The sequence below is a fragment of the Etheostoma cragini genome, chromosome 14 (assembly GCF_013103735.1).
Source record: "Etheostoma cragini isolate CJK2018 chromosome 14, CSU_Ecrag_1.0, whole genome shotgun sequence".
Lineage (NCBI taxonomy): Eukaryota > Metazoa > Chordata > Actinopteri > Perciformes > Percidae > Etheostoma > Etheostoma cragini.
Window position 1 is genome coordinate 16,376,564 of NC_048420.1, and position 18,180 is coordinate 16,394,743.

At 40.9% G+C, this 18,180-nt stretch overlaps 1 long non-coding RNA gene across 1 annotated transcript; it reads left to right on the top strand.

Moving 5' to 3' along the window:
- The first annotated feature begins 4,321 nt into the window (after positions 1-4,321).
- LOC117957105 lies at positions 4,322-16,742 on the top strand. Its single transcript, XR_004659438.1, has 2 exons — positions 4,322-4,441; positions 16,315-16,742. It is a non-coding gene; the product is annotated as an uncharacterized LOC117957105 (long non-coding RNA).
- Positions 16,743-18,180: the final 1,438 nt, after the last annotated feature.

Here is an 18,180-nt window from a genome sequence, read left to right on the forward strand (position 1 = left end):
GTTCTACCTTTTCAGAAATATTAAAAGAATCAATGTAATCAAAATTAAAGTTATGATGCATTTAGTCTTTGATATGAAATCTGTTGGATGACATCCCTGTATCCTAATCTTAAAAATAACAGTAGGATATTGGATAACTACAGAGAGTGTGAAATTGATAATACCCCAATTTTATTAACCGTATATGGCTGCATCAAAATGGAAATGTTTCTACAACTAGCAAATTTATCAGAAGTTAGTCCAATCCACCAGACTGCAGCATAAACTTCTTGAATATACCCTTCTAACTATTCTATAGTCTTGTCCGGTTTCATGTCTCTGTAACAAAAGGAAAATGCCACAAAGGAATCCACCTAGGAAATTTGACTTAATGTTGGAATAACCCATTACTGCCTGATGTCCTTCCCAAAAGGCAAATGGATCGTATTTACAAACATCCCATGAGTTGCATGACATGATGCACCACTGCTGGACAAAGTACCCATTAATTATAAATATAAATTAATGTGCATGAAGTTTAATTACATAACATCTTTTTTTAATGTCACTGAAAGTGTGTGTGTGTATATACAAAATAACTTGAATTTAATTGATACTCTGAAGAAGGCTCACCCACATCTGCATAGAAAACCAAGCAATTTCAAGAAGAGAATTTTAACAATACTTCATACTTGTCTTAGAAAACTGCATTAGAAATGCAGTACTTGTGGATCCAGTACTTGCTGATTCTGTATCTAGCAGTTAGTTGGCTAGACCAGACTCAGTTGGTTGATGCCATTCGTAGAGAAAAAAAACAGACTGTTATCCCTATTTACAACCCCAAATCTTTGGCATTTATACTGTGTGTACTTTTTTTTCTTTTTTTTTACTTTCCTGTGTAACCCCAGACACAACTAGCAATTTATTCAGCTTCATTACAACTGAGCATGTATGTTACTGGAGTAAATATGCACCAAAAATAATCTGTGCTCATTACCTGTCGTATTGTAATGAGCCCTGCTGGAAGGAAGCTTGTGATCTTGTGATAATCTGCAAGAACGTACACTATGCCAGACAGCACATGTCATGGATATGTAATAAGGTGGTACACAGTGTGTTCATTCAGTAATGTTTCTGTTGCCTGGCACCGACTGGACTCTTATTAGTTGCTCAAAATATCCAATCTAACAATTGCATTGTCTCCTATTTCCTATGTAATGAGGGTCTCATCTACTGGTAATGTCTGAGTTTAATGGACAATGTTTTACTGAATTGGCAAGTCGTTATGATGGTGTGAAGAGATCTGCCACACATAAATGAACGGGCCCTAACCAAAACAGTAAATTGGACAAGTCAGAGGCTGATGGCTATCAATTTTAAACTGAGTTCAGCTCTTTATAAATCAAACTATGTTCTCAAGACCTATGATAAAAGGTTGTCTAGCCCCATGTGAGTCTTATGGTTTATACTAGCATAAGACTAAGAACATTGGCAAATATTTGCGCTTGAGAAGGTGGAAGGATTGACTTTTTAGCAATTTTGCTTAAATAATCAGAAAACAACTATTGATTAATCCTCTAATCCGTTCAGGTCTAGTTACTGTTTACATTTGAAGCAGTTGACTCACATTAAAGCAATTAAGGAAGTGAAGTAACAAGCTTGTTTAGGCAAGATCAGCTCCAGGTTAGATGGAAACACACCGATGTGGTGGAAACTGAAGCTGCAAATGGGCCAAAAAGTGGGGTAATACTTTCACTGAGCTGGAGGAGGCTATTAAGAGAAAGGCGATCAGGGTGAAGAGCCTGGTGTCACGGTTACCTGTGGGCCTCTGAATCCCACATTACACTATGTAAAATTCTCATGGACTGCTTTATGAAAAGATGTATATATGTATTAAATGTGTGACTATATCACTCTTGTCTCGGTTATTGTCATTATTTTGAACTGCTCAGTAATTTGGGTGCAATGTGCAGGTGGGTTTACAACTAAAATTGTATCCTTATCTTTAAAACAGATGTGATACAACATTGAAAACTTTGACACATGTAGAGCAATCTATTTGTTTCAATTCAGGCAATCAACCCTCAACAGGGGGATGGCTGCTAGAGGGTTCATGTCTTATTCAGTAATTCGAAAGATTGTTTTGTGAATATATATACATTAATGAGAGCTTCCTGTTTGCTAGCATGGTCAGTTACTATGGCTGAATTTTTATTAGGATTAATATAGGTCAAATATAGTCATTCAATGCAAAAATAAATTTCCCGTTCAAATATGGGTTATCAAAAACCATTAGGAACACAAATGCCTGCTGTGACATGCCACTTTTGAACTGTGGAGGGCAGTGCAACACAACTATGCAGGAGTAGACAATCTACATTCATTCAATTTGCTTTGTGCATGCAGGAGATGCTGCATGGAACACATTGTAAACAAAATGTTCTTTTTCCTCTGCCTCACATTTGGAAAACCATTTCTATAACGTATCATTGGTCTGTTCTAACAAAAGCAAATCAGTTTCTCAGTGTGTCCCAGATGGACAAAGGCAGACAGTGGGTGCAAACAGGGCTCATGGCGACAGTCTGACACAGTGGGTAGTAACTACACAACTTTGGAACTCGGGTAATGGAGGAATGAAAATATTTTCTGAATTACAATGACATTTTTGACAATTTTGGGGAAAAATGTTGCCGAGCAAATCACTAGGTTGTGATGGTCAGCAATCTGAGGCTCCTGCTGAGATCCAGAGATGTGTGGTGGGCAGAATAAGATGTTTGACGCCTCCAAGGTGAAGAAATGCTTGAGCATCTGCCAGATGAATCATGCTGAAAATGGGTTCCTGTTGGAATCTAAAAGGTAAATGATGACCTAAAGCTGTAACTGTATTTACAGCATAACAAAAATAATGACCCAGTCTATCACACTGATGACCTTTTATTGGAAATCTACCAGTCTATTATTCAACAATAATACTAATATAAGTGTCCTCATTTTCAAAGATGATTTAATGGTGTTGAGGATTTTTCAGCGGGTACAAAAACTGATGGTTAAAATCAAATTAAGTCTGCCACTATTACATCATCGATTAAGCATCAGATTATTGTCTCAAATAATCAGTTGTTTGGCATGTTGACATTTATAGACCAAGAACAATCTTGTAATTTAGTCTTAAATCAGACAAAGAAGAATGGCAAATCCATGCATTTTAGACGCTGAAACTGGAATTTGGCAGTTTTGCTTGAGTAATTAAATTAAAAGTAATTAAAAGTACTTAAATGAATAAATACTGCAAATAAAACACTTGGGAAGTTTTTTTTTTTTAGCTCTCTGTGTGTGTGTAGGCTATATATGCAACCTGTGTAAGGGGGTCACAACCAGCCATATTCATTTCAAAGTATCAAAAACCCGATGATATATTTCTTTTAATGCAAGTTTTCTTTAATCAGGTTCTGTTGTGCAACATTAGAAACGTAAATAGAAGTTTGCTCAAAATTTTTAGAAACAAAAAGGCACAACCCAGAAGGACTTGCTGTGAAGCCTTTTGTGGATAGTCACAGTTTTGCTTAATGACGTTTCTTCTTCCCTGTCAAAAATATGTCCATGCTGTTCTTTACATGGTGTTCTGCTGTCAGAATAAACATCTTGAATCATCGGAGCAATCTTGGCTGGTTATTGTTCATGAGCCAGATTCATTCCACTTACAAGTTGCTATCCAAATTCCCCTGATGCAGCTGGTGTGTGTGTAGCCTACGGCCGTTGGAGGGCAGGGCTCAATGTCCAGAGAGATGATGCTGCACTCAACCAAACATGCATGTTACCATGTAGTTTATTGGGGGTTTGGGGGTGCAGTGGACAACAGTAGGCTACAATAAATTGATAATGACGTCATGGGTTATAGTAATTGCAACTCTGCGTTGGAAAAAGGTTGTACCTTAATTAATCACCAATGCAATGGCCCCGGCCTGCACGCTAAGTGTAGACCTGTAGTTCCCATGGATGTATTAATAAAACTGGATCATTCCAGGCAAGGAAACCCTTTTAGCTAGCGTTAGCTAGTTGCTAGCTAGCTACTATAACTAAACTTTAACTGGGATTAAAACAATCTGGTACGAGTTCAACAGTAAGTTACAGGTTTGAGTGCCATTCCAGGGCACTTTCACGAGTAGAAGGTTGTGAAAACAAGAGTCACGGGTTGCCCGCGTTCCCTTACTTAATACATCCATGGTTGCCCGGAACGCAGTCAACCCATGGATGTATTCAGACTCGACCAAATCAAAAACACCTGCGATGTGGCGTCACCAACAGGTGCATTCTGGGGTCGGTCTGGCTAACATGCGAAATGTTTTGCTTTTGTTTAGAAGTGAGTGAGAACTTTTTGCTTTTTTGGTTAAATTATGCTTTTGAAGATGGACTAGCGGAGAAGTTGAACCTGGAGCAGATTCAAGAAGACTTTAACAGACAGGTAAGTAGAATTACAACGTTAACTCATCTCAAAGCACAACATCAACAACCACTGTGTTGCCTAGCAACATAGCATTTGTACTGGGGGTGTGTAAAAACCATAGACAACGGTCTATGGTAAAAACGGTGGAATCAGACTGCAGTTTGTGGCTGCAGCTGCTTTGGAGTTTATTGTGATCTGTGCTGTCTACTTTGCTAATGTGTTCATTCTACTGACTCAGAGGTGTCAGGCTTTTTAATGGCTTAATAATGGTTGTTCAACCCGCAGTGGTGTCCGTAGACGTTTTATTTATTGTATTTATTGTTGGTGATTTTTGTTTAATTGTCTTGAGTTCTGTCTGTTGTCTGGTTAATTCTAGTAAAGCTGTGTACAGAGGAAGGTGATTGTATTTATAGCCTAATTGATAATCAATTGTAGGCCTGAAAAATATTGAGCAAAGTGCTGTAGAATTTATTTATGTATAATAATTATGGTTTGGACCAGGCAGCAATCTTCTGATGCTGTAAAATAAAGTTCCAAAAACTACAGTTCATCAAGTGGCCACTTGAGGCAGGTTGCAAAAAGGCAGTCAACCCCTATGTTAAAATGCCCAACTCAACTGTATGTACACATCACCACCAACTTGCTTTGCGAAGAAGCTCTTTTTTTTTTTTTTTTTTTTTCTTTTTTTTTTTTTAATTGCAGGGGGAGATAACCTCAGTGGAAAGTTGGAAGGCTACATATTCAATGGCCGGCGCAGGATAAACACATTTGCTGCCATTGAGGGTTAGACTATGCATGGCGAGGGCTTCGAACACACTTTGCATGCGACTTTCATTGATAGCAGCAGTAGCAGCATGTACCACCCCATCATCAAGGTAGATCTGTCTTTCAGGTTGGACACGTACTGATGGACAGACTCACCCGGGAGTTGATGCCGTTGCAGAAACATAAACCGGCTCAATCCACACACTTTCATGCAAAGCACTATTGAAGACAAAGACTCTGAAACACTGTTCTTGCTTCTTGTTCCCCACAACATGAGGCAGTAGGAGGTGAGGACATAACAGTTACAGCAGAATATTGTTTGAATTAATGCTATTGAATTAATGTTTCCAGTCTGGTACAAAAACGGGTTTGGTCTAAGTTATTATATAACTTAAAGTTCTGCATAATTAAGATGGTCTGATTTGGCAGTATATCCACTTTTTAAACATACAATCATATGTGGGCTTACTTATTGTTACAACAGCTCAGCTAACCTGGGCTTGTAGAACAACAGAGGAACACCGCTAAAGGCCAACCCGGTTTGCAACATCAGTGGTGTTGGTCTCCTCTCCCTACGTGATACACCCAACCCCAGAACGAGACCCGCACTTGCCTGGATGTGTGTATACTCCCCCATCCGCTGCCTAAACTCACGGCCTGAGCCAGGCCTAATAGCATCTAGGAAATGTGACTCGCATGGTGGAATCAAATCACCTTGTACTGCCTGCCTGTAGTGGGGAACAAGAATCAGGAATAGTGTTTCAGAATCTTTGTCTTCAATAGTGCTTTTGCGTGAAAGTGTGTGGTTTGCAGCCGTCAGCCTGTGGCCTGCTGCTTCTTTCTGAATCAATGTCCTGAAGGAATCTCCTCTTTTACCGTTTGGCCTGGGTTAAATCAGCATCACACAAACACGCCCCCTCAAGTGTCATGTCAGTACTGGGCCTGCCCATCAACTAACAAGGCCCACTCTTCTAAAGCCAGACTGATATAACAATGTATTTACATATACATACACACGCATCAGATTTTTAAATTTTGTTGTAAAGGCGCCACAAGTTGTCAGCCATTGTATCAAACCCCGCTCTATATGACATGTATACAAAAACAGTTGTGATTGGTTCGGCCAGGATCTGGTTGTGTTGAAATCTGTCTGAACAAGATGGGTAGAGGTATCTGCCAGAGAAAATAAAATATGGATTTGAAGATTTGTCTGGTTCACAGGTTAAGACATTTGTACAGTGTGAGATATGATGAGAAAGATGTTTGTTTGTTCTGTATCGCTGTTCTGTTTTGGTATGGGGAATTAACATTGCCCCTCCATTCAATGAAGAAAACTTCCATAAGAGCTCTGAAGTGTTATTAAGTTTAGCCAGGTTTAAAGTCACATGAAAAGCACTGAGAGGAAAGTGTGATTGAGGATAACTGGCAGTGAAGATGGGCTCAGTTAAGGACCAGAGGAGAGAAATAACACAGGGGGATTTTAAACTGAAAAAAGAGTGAGACACAAAGAGACACAGCCAACCAGGGCAAAAGGTAATTTTTTTTTTACAGGTGAAGGTAAGGTAAGAGAGAAGTACAAAAAAGGAGTGTCGGAGAGAGAAAGACATTGGGAAGAGAGAGGAGAAAGAAAGAGAAGGTCAGACAGCGAGATGGAAAGTGCTCTGGCGAGGAAGGGGTATTTATGTCTGGGTGTTTTCAGCACAGCGGGACGTCTTCTAAAAGGAAGCCAAGTTTGATACAGAGTGCGAGAGAAAAGAGCGCTGCAGTTTGAAAGACGGCTGATGGAACAAAGAGCCCAAAATTGCTCCATTAGACTGTCCAGAGAAGCATATTCAAAAAATGAATTTTAGAACAGCATGAAATAATTTATAAGAGTAATCTATCAAAGTATACAAAAAAGTGAAATTCATTTTAAGGTTAATATTCTGTGAAACAACAAACTGTCTGTGATAACTGAATCTTTGAATAATACATTTCACAAAATGTATAATTTAGTTAATGTAATTAACCGATTTTCCTCAGACGGAGATTGTCAAGGAAAATGAAAATATGAAATGATCCCCCTCCACCAAAGACACACGACATGAGACCTTGAGGCCAGAAGGACAATTCTGGTGAAAATGTGTCAGATATATTAAATTAAAGCTCCTGGTGGGATCTGTCCAGAGGCGAAGACACACTGCTGAGCACATTATAGAAGACAAAACAAAATGGAAAATAACTTCTTTCAAGTCTTAATACAATGTAATTACTTAAAAGTTTTTTTAATTGACATGTTTTTCACCCTCAAAATTAAAGTAAAAACAGTAAATGTCACTCACTGTGACGAGTTGGCTCCCCTGCAAAGTTTACTCAGTCCCAGTTGCGATCTTTTAATACTTAAAATACTGTGTAACTTTTTTATGCTATGTTGTATTAGGATATAATGTAATGTAGTATGTGTCAACAGAATATGATGTCCTCATACTGTATTCAAAACCCTTGTCCAAATGTCAATACCAGGGTATGACAAGTTTTAACAAATACAAATTACTGCATCTTACTGTCTCACATGAACATAATAAATCAACGTGTAATCTATACAATCTGATTCAAATATTGTCAAAATTTCAGACCCACTCATTGACTAAAGTGCCATTTCAAATCTTAAATTTAGTCTAACAGTTCCAATTTTAGAGAGAATTAGTGCTGCAGGACAGGTTGGTCAGGGTTGTTGAAATCTGACAAAAGAACAGTGTTAGCCGGAAGTATGAACATATTACTATGAATATATGTGGGTCAGAGAGAAAAGTATTTTAAATTTCCTGTATGTCCGGCACATATTGCATAATTGACAATAAAGTGGACTTATATATTATACTAATATAAAGTGGACGGAAAAACCAAAAATAGCAGATTTTTGCAGACAATATGGTCTATCTGTGCTGCAACCAAGTTCTGTTTTATACATCGCAGCGCAGTCTGTCAAGACAACAATGAACCACAATGTGTAAGATAATACTCCAATAATATTAAATCAAGCTTTCTGTAGTTTACATCCAATCTTTTCACAGCAGCCAAGTGGCTCAAACTGCAACATCGCCAACCAAAAGTTTGAGGGCCAGATCGTTGATCGTTCAGGCATGCAATTGGGCACCGTGGCCCCCCTCCAACTGCTTATCAAACAAGAACCGGAAACTAAAATTAGTCACGGACAACCAATCTGTGGTTAAAATTGGGTTTAATCCATACAGTGTCTTGCTGTAGCATTTTGTATACACTGCATTCTTTCTATTTCCTCATTTTGTTTTCTTTGAACACTGGTCAAAGCTTAGTCAGTCAACAAGCAGGAGTTCCACCAACATCTCAACATGAGTTCATTCACTTAAGTGCAATTGAAACCTACTGCAAGGGGTTAAAGCCTGAGGCAGCGCCTGGGCCAGCTCTAACTCAACCACCTCCACCAATCCCTCCTGTTGATATAAAGGCCCTCTAATAGAGTCAGCCGGTCGGGCATTGATCTGGTCTGAAGAGCGACTCTGGCCCCTCTGGTGATACCGATTTTAAGATGTTTGGTCTCGGGCACGTTGCTGATTAGCTGTATTGATCTAACCTTGCAGACTCTGCTTATCGGACTTTATGGCGTGTTTGTGTTAGAGTTGTACTATGAGTTGCCCCTATTGAAAAGGATATTGAGATTGGCACTGAGAGTTCTTTCATGAGCTGGCCTGTTGGAATTGCTTGTGGCAGACTGAGTCGTACAGCCAAAAAAATCTGTAATGTCTGTCAATATGAGCAGCAGGGGTCAAGCTGCCTGTCCTTACAGCACTATGCTGCACTGTAAACACAGGACACAGCATTTTAGAGTCTCTATAGTTCCTCTCGATCATTCCCCCACAGGTAGCTTTAAAGCTCACAGAAATATTATCCAACCGTATTTTTGGATAACATCCTGAGATTCTATTCAAAGGGAATAAGGCTCAAAATGAAATCAGCCTTAAACACTGTGGCACCGGCTCATGTATTTTCAGGAGCTCTTTGTGAGAAGTAGGTTATAAATCAATTTTAGGATTGACCGAGTGCTTTATCTTAATTTCCAACCTTGGCAGATCCTTCAGGGGTCTTTTAAACATTAGTACATTTCCTGTACTGGGGAGTGGCGGTCGAAGTGTCTGACTGCTCCCTGCATGTAAAACAAGGCGACTCAATCTGGGCTGAATCAGTGACTCACAAACAATGAGCCATATTATAACTGCACCTGTTGATGGGATGTTGGGAGCAAATGGAGTGCTCTGTGATTGTGCATATGCATGGCGTATTGATCCAGCTGGAGGAGAGCTGGGGTGGACTTCCACATGGCCTTGATGTGTGAGATGCCGTCTGGACCTGGAGACTGCACTATTGATCAGCATGTCAAGTCTTAAGTGGCCTCTCCATTCAGGCCCCTTGATAGTAACACACTTCCAAAATGACAGTAATCAATGGAAATGGTTAAATGACCCCACGCAACTAAAACGTTATGAATTGCCTTGCCAACATGGATTTATCTTTGTATATAATGGAGCACTGTCTGACTTGTCCACTGTTGAGGCGACTTGTCCTCTGCTGAGGATAGACATTGTGTCAACCTAAAGCTTTGTGTTTATGAACTGCACTCCCAGCGAGTCAGTTTACTTCTCTTCCCTTGCTGCTGCAAAACACCCTCTTTGCATGATAGATAGGCGATATGTGAGCCATTTCCCCCTTTTCACTCCTCACTGCTTGTAATCCAAACACATTTGAGTGTGATGGTTGTCAAATGGTAGCGGGTAATCAGACACAGACAAAAATGAATAATGCATCACAATATGTCTGGTTATTATTGTGCTGATTATTGTCAGAACGAGGCAGACTGTTTTCAAAATGAAAAGACATTCAGCACAGCTCTAACTCTTCATCCAACAAAATATACATCGTCAGTCTCTCTACAGTTAGAATTTACTGCAGCACCAGAAATGTATAAAAAGCAAGAACAGCAATTGTCAGTTCCTTCCCCATTTATTGTGAGCTCAAGAGGCCAGAAGGAAGTCAAGTTGTCCATCACTTCACTTTGCTCCAGTAGTGTAGAAACATTGACAAACGGTACAACACAGACAATTGAGATTGATTCAACCAAAGAGAAACACCGAAATCTCTGGACATAACAAAGCAGACCACAGCTTTGTGTCTTCTCAAAGTTCACACAAAACTGTTATGGACATCTGGGTTCAAGTGATCAAGAAGCAGTGGAAATACCAGAATATGCAGGCCGAAAAAGTGAAACGCCGTTTGGAGGTGCAAGTGATCAGTCATTAGACACAGCGGAAATGGCAGATGGGTGAAAACAATTGCAACTATTTCTCCTTTTTTCATTCAACACAGGATGTGTAAGTGGTGTGGTGACTTGTGAGGATCATTACAGCGAGAGGATATTGTTTAGGGGGAGGACTTCTCACATCAGGGAGAGTGACAAAGACAGAGAGTTTAAGCAGCGAGTGTGAGAAACTAATTGTAAAACTGACAGCAGCACTTAGCCACTGTTAAACAGCTGAACTACAAGGTGGCATGCTGCAGAAAGGGTGCTTGATTGTGTTGTTAGCCATTAGAGCGCTAAATGTCCTAAATGTTCATACTCCATTGTAGTTTTAGTGATCTTTCTTGGAATGAAAAATAATCAAACTCTTGACTTTAATTCTGTAAAAGCTGCAGTGTATTAAAATCGTATAGGAAAGAATGGACATACATGAAAAAGGGGCATCCATGCCCACTGCATGCGTATGAAAGTATAATCTTTTTTGACAAGAGTGTAGCATTTTGGCGTTGCTATTACAAGTCTTCGAAGCATAACATGATGACATGCCCTCTCCATTTTTATCTAAGCCTTAATGCTTTTAGCCCTACTTTCTGAATTAGCTGTCAGCCACTGTGGTCTCCTTCTCAATGCTTCTTTGCAGCTCAAATGACTGAATTAGGCTCTGCCTCTAAAGATAATTGCTTAATTGGGGTCTTTTCATATGCTGTCTGTAGCCGAGGACCTGAAAAAAGGCTCTGATAACTCCGTAATTATGCAGCTACAGGAGATATACACATTTGTGGAAGAGCTGTGAAGACTGAGATGACAGCCTCCTGCTCTCTCTGTGACTACTCTCCTCATGGACTTTGAGATACAACTAAAATGGGCAGTGCCTCTTTCAATACAAGTAAATTATTATTTGTGTGTTTGGCTTTCTTGACTATGTGTCTGTATTGCCAGGACTCAGGGCCGTATATGAATATGATGTCAGAGCATGTCAGAATCCAGCTTGGCTGCATGTATGTGTGTCTGGGTAAAAATCTTATTCCTGCTGCACTGCCACATTCTCCTATTTGAAAGGTGGATAAACACTATTACATGGTACAACTTCTTCTTTCTAGTACATCTCTTAGATACAATGTGTCAGATGAAGCCTATGTGTGTAAGCTGTTTTGGGGAGGAACATCACATACAGTACATGGCGGCGGCTTTCACCTGAGTCTTTTTTTCCAAAGGCTTTGTTGTCAATATTACTTTTCCCGTGGAGAAAAGAAGCTATGTACTGTGGGACGGAGCAGGGAGAGAGGTAAATACTGTTATGGTCTGAGGTAAAGAATAACAGAAGGGTGTTGGAGGAAGAAGTTGGAGCCTGAGCGGGAAGAAGCGAGAGAGGGCAAGAGGCAACGAAGATGGGGCAAGGAAAAGACTATAGCCACTGAGGGAAAAGGAGGGGGGAGGATTAGTTTTGCTCCGGTAATGACATACCATAAAAACATGAAGGAAAGGAAAGAGGTGAAGAAGAAAAAATAGAAAGAAGGGGGGAGGATTAGTGCCACTTCAGGAGTGATAGAACATGGGGAAAGTGAGAGAACGGGGAGTGGGATGGGAGATGGGAGGAATCCTGGGAGTTTAGTTAGGATTAGTTTTGCTTCAGGGACTGGGGATTGAATAAGGGAGAGGTTCGGTGATCTGGATGGCGTCAGGAAATCAAAACCTCTTCTCAATCAATTGTTGACAAAGTGAGACCCAGAACAATCTCTCTTTCAACTGCTCACACTGCACTCCCATCCTTCTGGGATGTGTATATTTACTGGACGTCACTGGCACTTTTATAACTAATGATGCAGTGGGGAATCAAAGTGTTGAACTACAGTCAGTGATCGTCATAAGAAAACCTGTATAAAATCATATACATATACATCAAGAAAATAGTTTTTGAAATATTTTTTTTTCATGTGTCCTATACATTGTTTCCCGACACTCTGAGTTAGCTCCGAGACCAATTTTACTAGTACAGCCTTGCACTACTAGTCTCGTTAACATGTCATTTAAACATTTTTCATGAGAGGTTGATATAAGAACTTGAAGCAAAGAGTGAGTTTTTACCCAGATTGTAATATGTGAAATGGTAAACCTATACAGTATTTCACAAGCAAATACATACATAATGATAATAATAATAATAAAAAACAAATACATTTTATTTAGCAGATGTACATTGCTTTTCACCGCTGTTTTAACTTAAATTTGTGTAAGTAAACTGAGTGTAACTGACCAGATGATGGAACATGTCACCTGATCATCCTGAAGAATCACGATTAATTAACTCCATCAGTCAAAAACAAGAAACGAGTTTGCAGCACATGAATCAGAATGAGCATCTACAGCTGTTCCTTTTTTCAGCTGGCAGGAATCTCTTGCTGCTCCTATTTTGCCTTGGAAATGAAAGATTTGCTTGTGAGATATTTCTTTCCTTTTATTGAGGCCATCGGGGGAGCCTTTAACACAGAAATAGTGCTCAACAGGGTGTTCTTTTCTGTGATAGAGAGTACGAAAATGATGCAATAACAAAACATTTGTGGTGTCTGAAGTTTTCTTCAAAGTTGTATAGATATAAGAGGGGGGAAAAAACACAAGAAAGATTGCCAACTAGCTCCCTAGTTATTAGAGACTTTGCGTAGCAGCCAAAAAAATAACAAATAGCTGTGCTTGATGGGAATAAACACTGCGGCTGGACCACATCTTTGACTTTTTAAGTTTCTTGGATGAAACCCATTATATTATGAAAATGGCAATGATAGAGGTCTATCTGTTTTTCTATGCCAAAATGTACATGTATGGTGGCAATGGGCTGACACGTTGTAAAGCCAGGTGAATGTTTCTATGAAGCTGCACACTGTATATTTTCTTCATACTGTGCCCTGACAAAAAAGTGATGGGGGCTGATAGGGAGACTAAGAGAGAAAGTAGTACAGTATACTATGACTGGCCCAATAACAGGACTGGTTGTCAGTGTCAGCGGGCTCAGCTGCGGACAGTTGGCAACAGTAGTTGCGGAGGAACATTGTTAAAAAGGAGCAGCACTGTCAGATCTGGACATTCTCCTAAAGTGTACATGGCTGAGGTCACAGGGCGCACGGTTAACACTCACAGAAGAGAATAACAAGTCTGGTGCTTTGTACAGATTGACTCTGAAGACTGTCCCAATGTGAATATCAAACCTCCACCCTGACAAATAGGCAAAGAGGGCGAGGGTTGTAATAAAATAGGAGAGCATGAGTGAAGTGATGGAAATAGGTTGCTGAGAGAGAGAGAGAGAGAGAGAGAGAGAGAGAGAGAGAGAGAGAGAAAGAGAGAGAGAGAGAGATTGTGTTTAATTAGCGGCCCTGGAGAGTATCTTGGTTGAGCCAAGAAGGAACATGGGATGTCCTCTAATTGGCCCTGCTCTTTGGAAAGGGAGGAAAGGAGAAGAAGAGAGGAGACAGACACAAGAGGGAGGAGAAGAAAATGAGGAGGAATGAATGGACTTTTGTCCGCTTGGCTGCACGTGTATATGAGCAAGCTGTTGGGTGTTTGTCCATAAGATGTGAAACCTTAGTTGCTGTACTCATTAGATCTTACTTTAGTTTATCTTATACATTTATGCCAAGTAATGGAGCTGTACAATGTACCGTGGCATTACATAATTATACATTGGATGAGAAAATTGATACCACTCAAGCAAATAAATAAAAAAACTCATTCTAGTATATCATTGCTTGCTCGTCCATGTCCCCTTGTGTCAGGGTAATTTTAGTTCTTGCATGCTTCTGTTTTATGGGGCACCATTGTGTGTGTAACAGTAACCGGTGTAATGGTAGAGTCGAGAATCTGATGTGAACACAGAGAGAGTGAAGTTGGGTGCTTCCTGTGTTGGTGTTTTGGTGTTTACTGACTTGCTGTGTTGGCCTTTATGCTCCCAATCAACAATTCAGGGTTGCATATAGACTATATGGCCAAACGTACGGGGACACTCTTCCAAAAACCTTTGTGTACTTGTGTAGTCTATTATTTATCAGTCACTGAAACAATTAGCAACCCCTTAACTCTGAACTGAGTTAAGTTGGGTGGAGGAATTGGGGAGTACTCATCCCAGATGAGTGGAGCCTGTTCGTCTTTTAAATTTGTGTGTGCAATTTTTTGAGTGTCTTTGTCCAATAGATAGATGGATAGAAAGATAGAAAGATAGATAGATACAGTAGATAGATAGATAGATAGATAGATAGATAGATAGATAGAGCAATCCCTACAAAAAGGGGTAGGGTGGTTCCCCTCTTCAAAAAGGGGGAACAGAGGGTGTGTGCCAATTACAGGGGTATCACACTTCTCAGCCTCCCTGGTAAAGTCTACTCCAAGGTGCTGGAAAGGAGGGTTCGGCCGATAGTTGAACCTCGGATTGAAGAGGAACAATGCGGATTCCGTCCTGGTCCTGGAACAACGGATCAGATCTTTACTCTCGCAAGGATCTTGGAGGGGGCCTGGGATTATGCCCAACCAGTCTACATTTGTTTTGTGGATCTGGAGAAGGTGTATGACCGGGTCCCCCGGGATAAATTGTGGGAGGTGCTACGGGAATATGGGGTGAGGGGTTCCCTTCTCAGGGCCATCCAATCTCTGTATGACCAAAGCGAGAGCTGTGTCCGGGTTCTCGGCAGTAAGTCGGACTCGTTCCAGGTGAGGGTTGGCCTCCGCCAGGGCTGCGCTTTGTCACCAATCCTGTTTGGAATATTTATGGACAGGATATCGAGGCGCAGTCGGGGCGGGGAGGGGTTGCTGTTCGGTGGGCTCGGGATCTCATCGCTGCTTTTTGCGGATGATGTGGTCCTGATGGCATCATCGGCCTGTGACCTTCAGCACTCACAGGATCGGTTTGCAGCCGAGTGTGAAGCGGCTGGGATGAGGATCAGCACCTCTAAATCTGAGGCCCAGGTTCTCAGCAGGAAACCGATGGAGTGCTTTCTTCGGGTGGGGAGTGAGTCCTTACCCCAAGTGAAGGAGTTTAAGTACCTTGGGGGCCTTGTTTGCGAATGAGGGGACCATGGAGCGTGAGATTGGTTGGAGAATCGGAGCAGCCGGTGCGGTATTACATTCCGTTTATTGCACCGTTGTGACGAAAAGAGAGCTGAGCCAGAAGGCAAAGCTCTCGATCTACCGGGCAATTTTCGTTCCTACCCTCACCTATGGTCATGAAGGCTGGGTCATGACCGAAAGAACGAGATCCAGGGTACAAGCGGCCGAAATGGGTTTCCTCAGGAGGCTGGCTGGCGTCTCCCTTAGAGATAGGGTGAGAAGCTCAGTCATCCGAGAGGAGCTCGGAGTAGAGCCGCTGCTCCTTCGCGTCGAAAGGAGCCAGTTGAGGTGGTTCGGGCATTTGGTAAAAAATCCTCAGTTTGAATGTAGTTATTCATCGGATTAAAAGAATTACGTTTTTGAAATTATTGCCCCATTAGGATAATAGCAATAAAACATTTTGTTGAATTTTGGAAATTATTAAACACGTCTTTTTGTCAAAAAGACATTTAGACGTTTAGACTTGACAACGCTCTGGAGTTGTAGGAAATGTTTGGATATCATGAGTCGGAACCAATCCCAACACTGCAACCCAATCCTAAATTAATAAAAATAACAATAATAATAACAATAATAAATTATATAAGTGAAGCCCAAACAAATGCAACAAAAAGAAATAAAAAGCTCTGTGCATTTTAACATTGACTTAATAGATAGATACAGTAATGATAGATAATGTAAAAAGCAATAAACAAAAATAATGATTGTGGGTGCTTTCGCTGCACAGGGTCAAGGAGAAACTTGGTTGCCGTGACACGCAACAAAGAGGAGAGGAAAAAAAGCTGAGAGGATATGAATAAGGGAGCAGGAGAGATGGATGAGGGGAGTGGGGTGAGTCAGGAGAGACAGAGATGGATGGAGTCTGGCTGTACAGGGGCACAGCTACGAAGAGAGACAATTCACAGATGCACAAAGGAGATCTGGGAGAGGCTTTGGAAAAATGACAAGTCAAGAAGTTGGGGAAGGAGGGATAATGAGCAAAGACAGAGAGAAAGGAGTGTGTGTTTGTGTGCGAAAGGGAGACACCAAGGCCAAGAGGGAGCTTTGGGGGAAAAAAAGAGAAGTTTATTGGATAGAATTGGGAGAGGAGAGAAAGAGATTCACCTAGAGAGATGCAAAAATAATGAGATTCAGGAAATGTTAGTGACAGATAGGGGGGGAAAAACGATTCTAGAAGGGACCATCCAAGAAAAAAATCTGACCAGCTCAGCACGTTCTTCTTCATCTACCCCATTTAACATGGTGGCATTAGTCTAACCATAGCCCTAATCAATACTCGTAACAACATATTGGTGATCCATCAAAGTGCCAGGACAGAATTGATCACGCTCAGTCAAATGTGACATAAACAAGGCCTTGCGATCAATATGATGTTAGTGTATTCAGTCCAAGACAAACACTCTGTATCACAATTAACTGTTCATTTTGCGAGTGTATGCTTTAAAAAAAGTCATTTATGCACACCTAAAAAGCAGCAGAGTGAAAGATGATGTGTCCGAGCAACCGCGGGCCTAAAAAGATGTAGTAGGAGTAGTATTTTATTAATTTCATTGAAATATCTATTTATACGTTTACCCTTCCCTTTATTCTGATAAGAAAAAATGCACATTGAGCTATCACTTTAAACGCTTTGTTTGTCCTTGTCATGTGCAGGGGTGGGTGGGGGGAGTAACAAGTATAATAAAGAATTACAAAACATACACCAGAAGCATTTAAGTTTAAGCGAGCACCTTACTGAAGAGATAATCAGCAGAGAAACTGAAGCTGGGGAGTTTTCTTACCCCTGCAAAGTTAATAACACAGCACACCAGAGGAAAAGCAATCAGATAGAGAAGAGCCACCAGAGGTGCGTTAATTATATGTAGGAGCTAATTATGCTAGATTGAAGTCATGCTTGCCGCACCCATGTCACCATATAATGAGACTGATCAGAGCAAGGGTCATGACGAAGGTGCACAAGGCAATCTTGATGCTGAGGTCACACCAGATCCTGATTTAAAATCTTCATTAAAGCTCTGATAATTGTGCAGCCTATTGGATATAAATGAGGCTTGACGATCGATACCCCAATGCTTGGTTCAGTCTAAGGGAGAAACAAGTGACAGTGATACATGTTTATAACCATCCAGCCTTGCATTACAGATAACCCTTGCTAACCCTATGTACCCTCTACACCTGCAATTAAACAATAATGCCTATGGGAGAGAGAGAGAGAGAGAGGCCCGCCGCTTAAATGCTTCTATCACAGCTAAATGATACTCTCTCTGACCACGGAGGGAGCTTTCGGGGCTGTAATGCACCATTATGATATCGAACGGCCGATAGCTTTCCCCCTTCTCTTATCACCACCCCCACCACCAACTCCCACACAAACCCCTCTGCTCCTCCTCCTCCTACCCCATTCAATCCAGAGGCATCAAATGGGAAAGCGTCAGCAAGATTTCCATGATTTGAAAACCCTGAGGAGAAAGAAGAATGGCTAAATTGACCAGATCACTGAGACTAATTGGTCCACTGGCTCATTAAGGTGTGAGAAGATAACGAAGCGCGGCGAGCACTAGGGGGCACAGGAGAAATACGTAAATAACACACA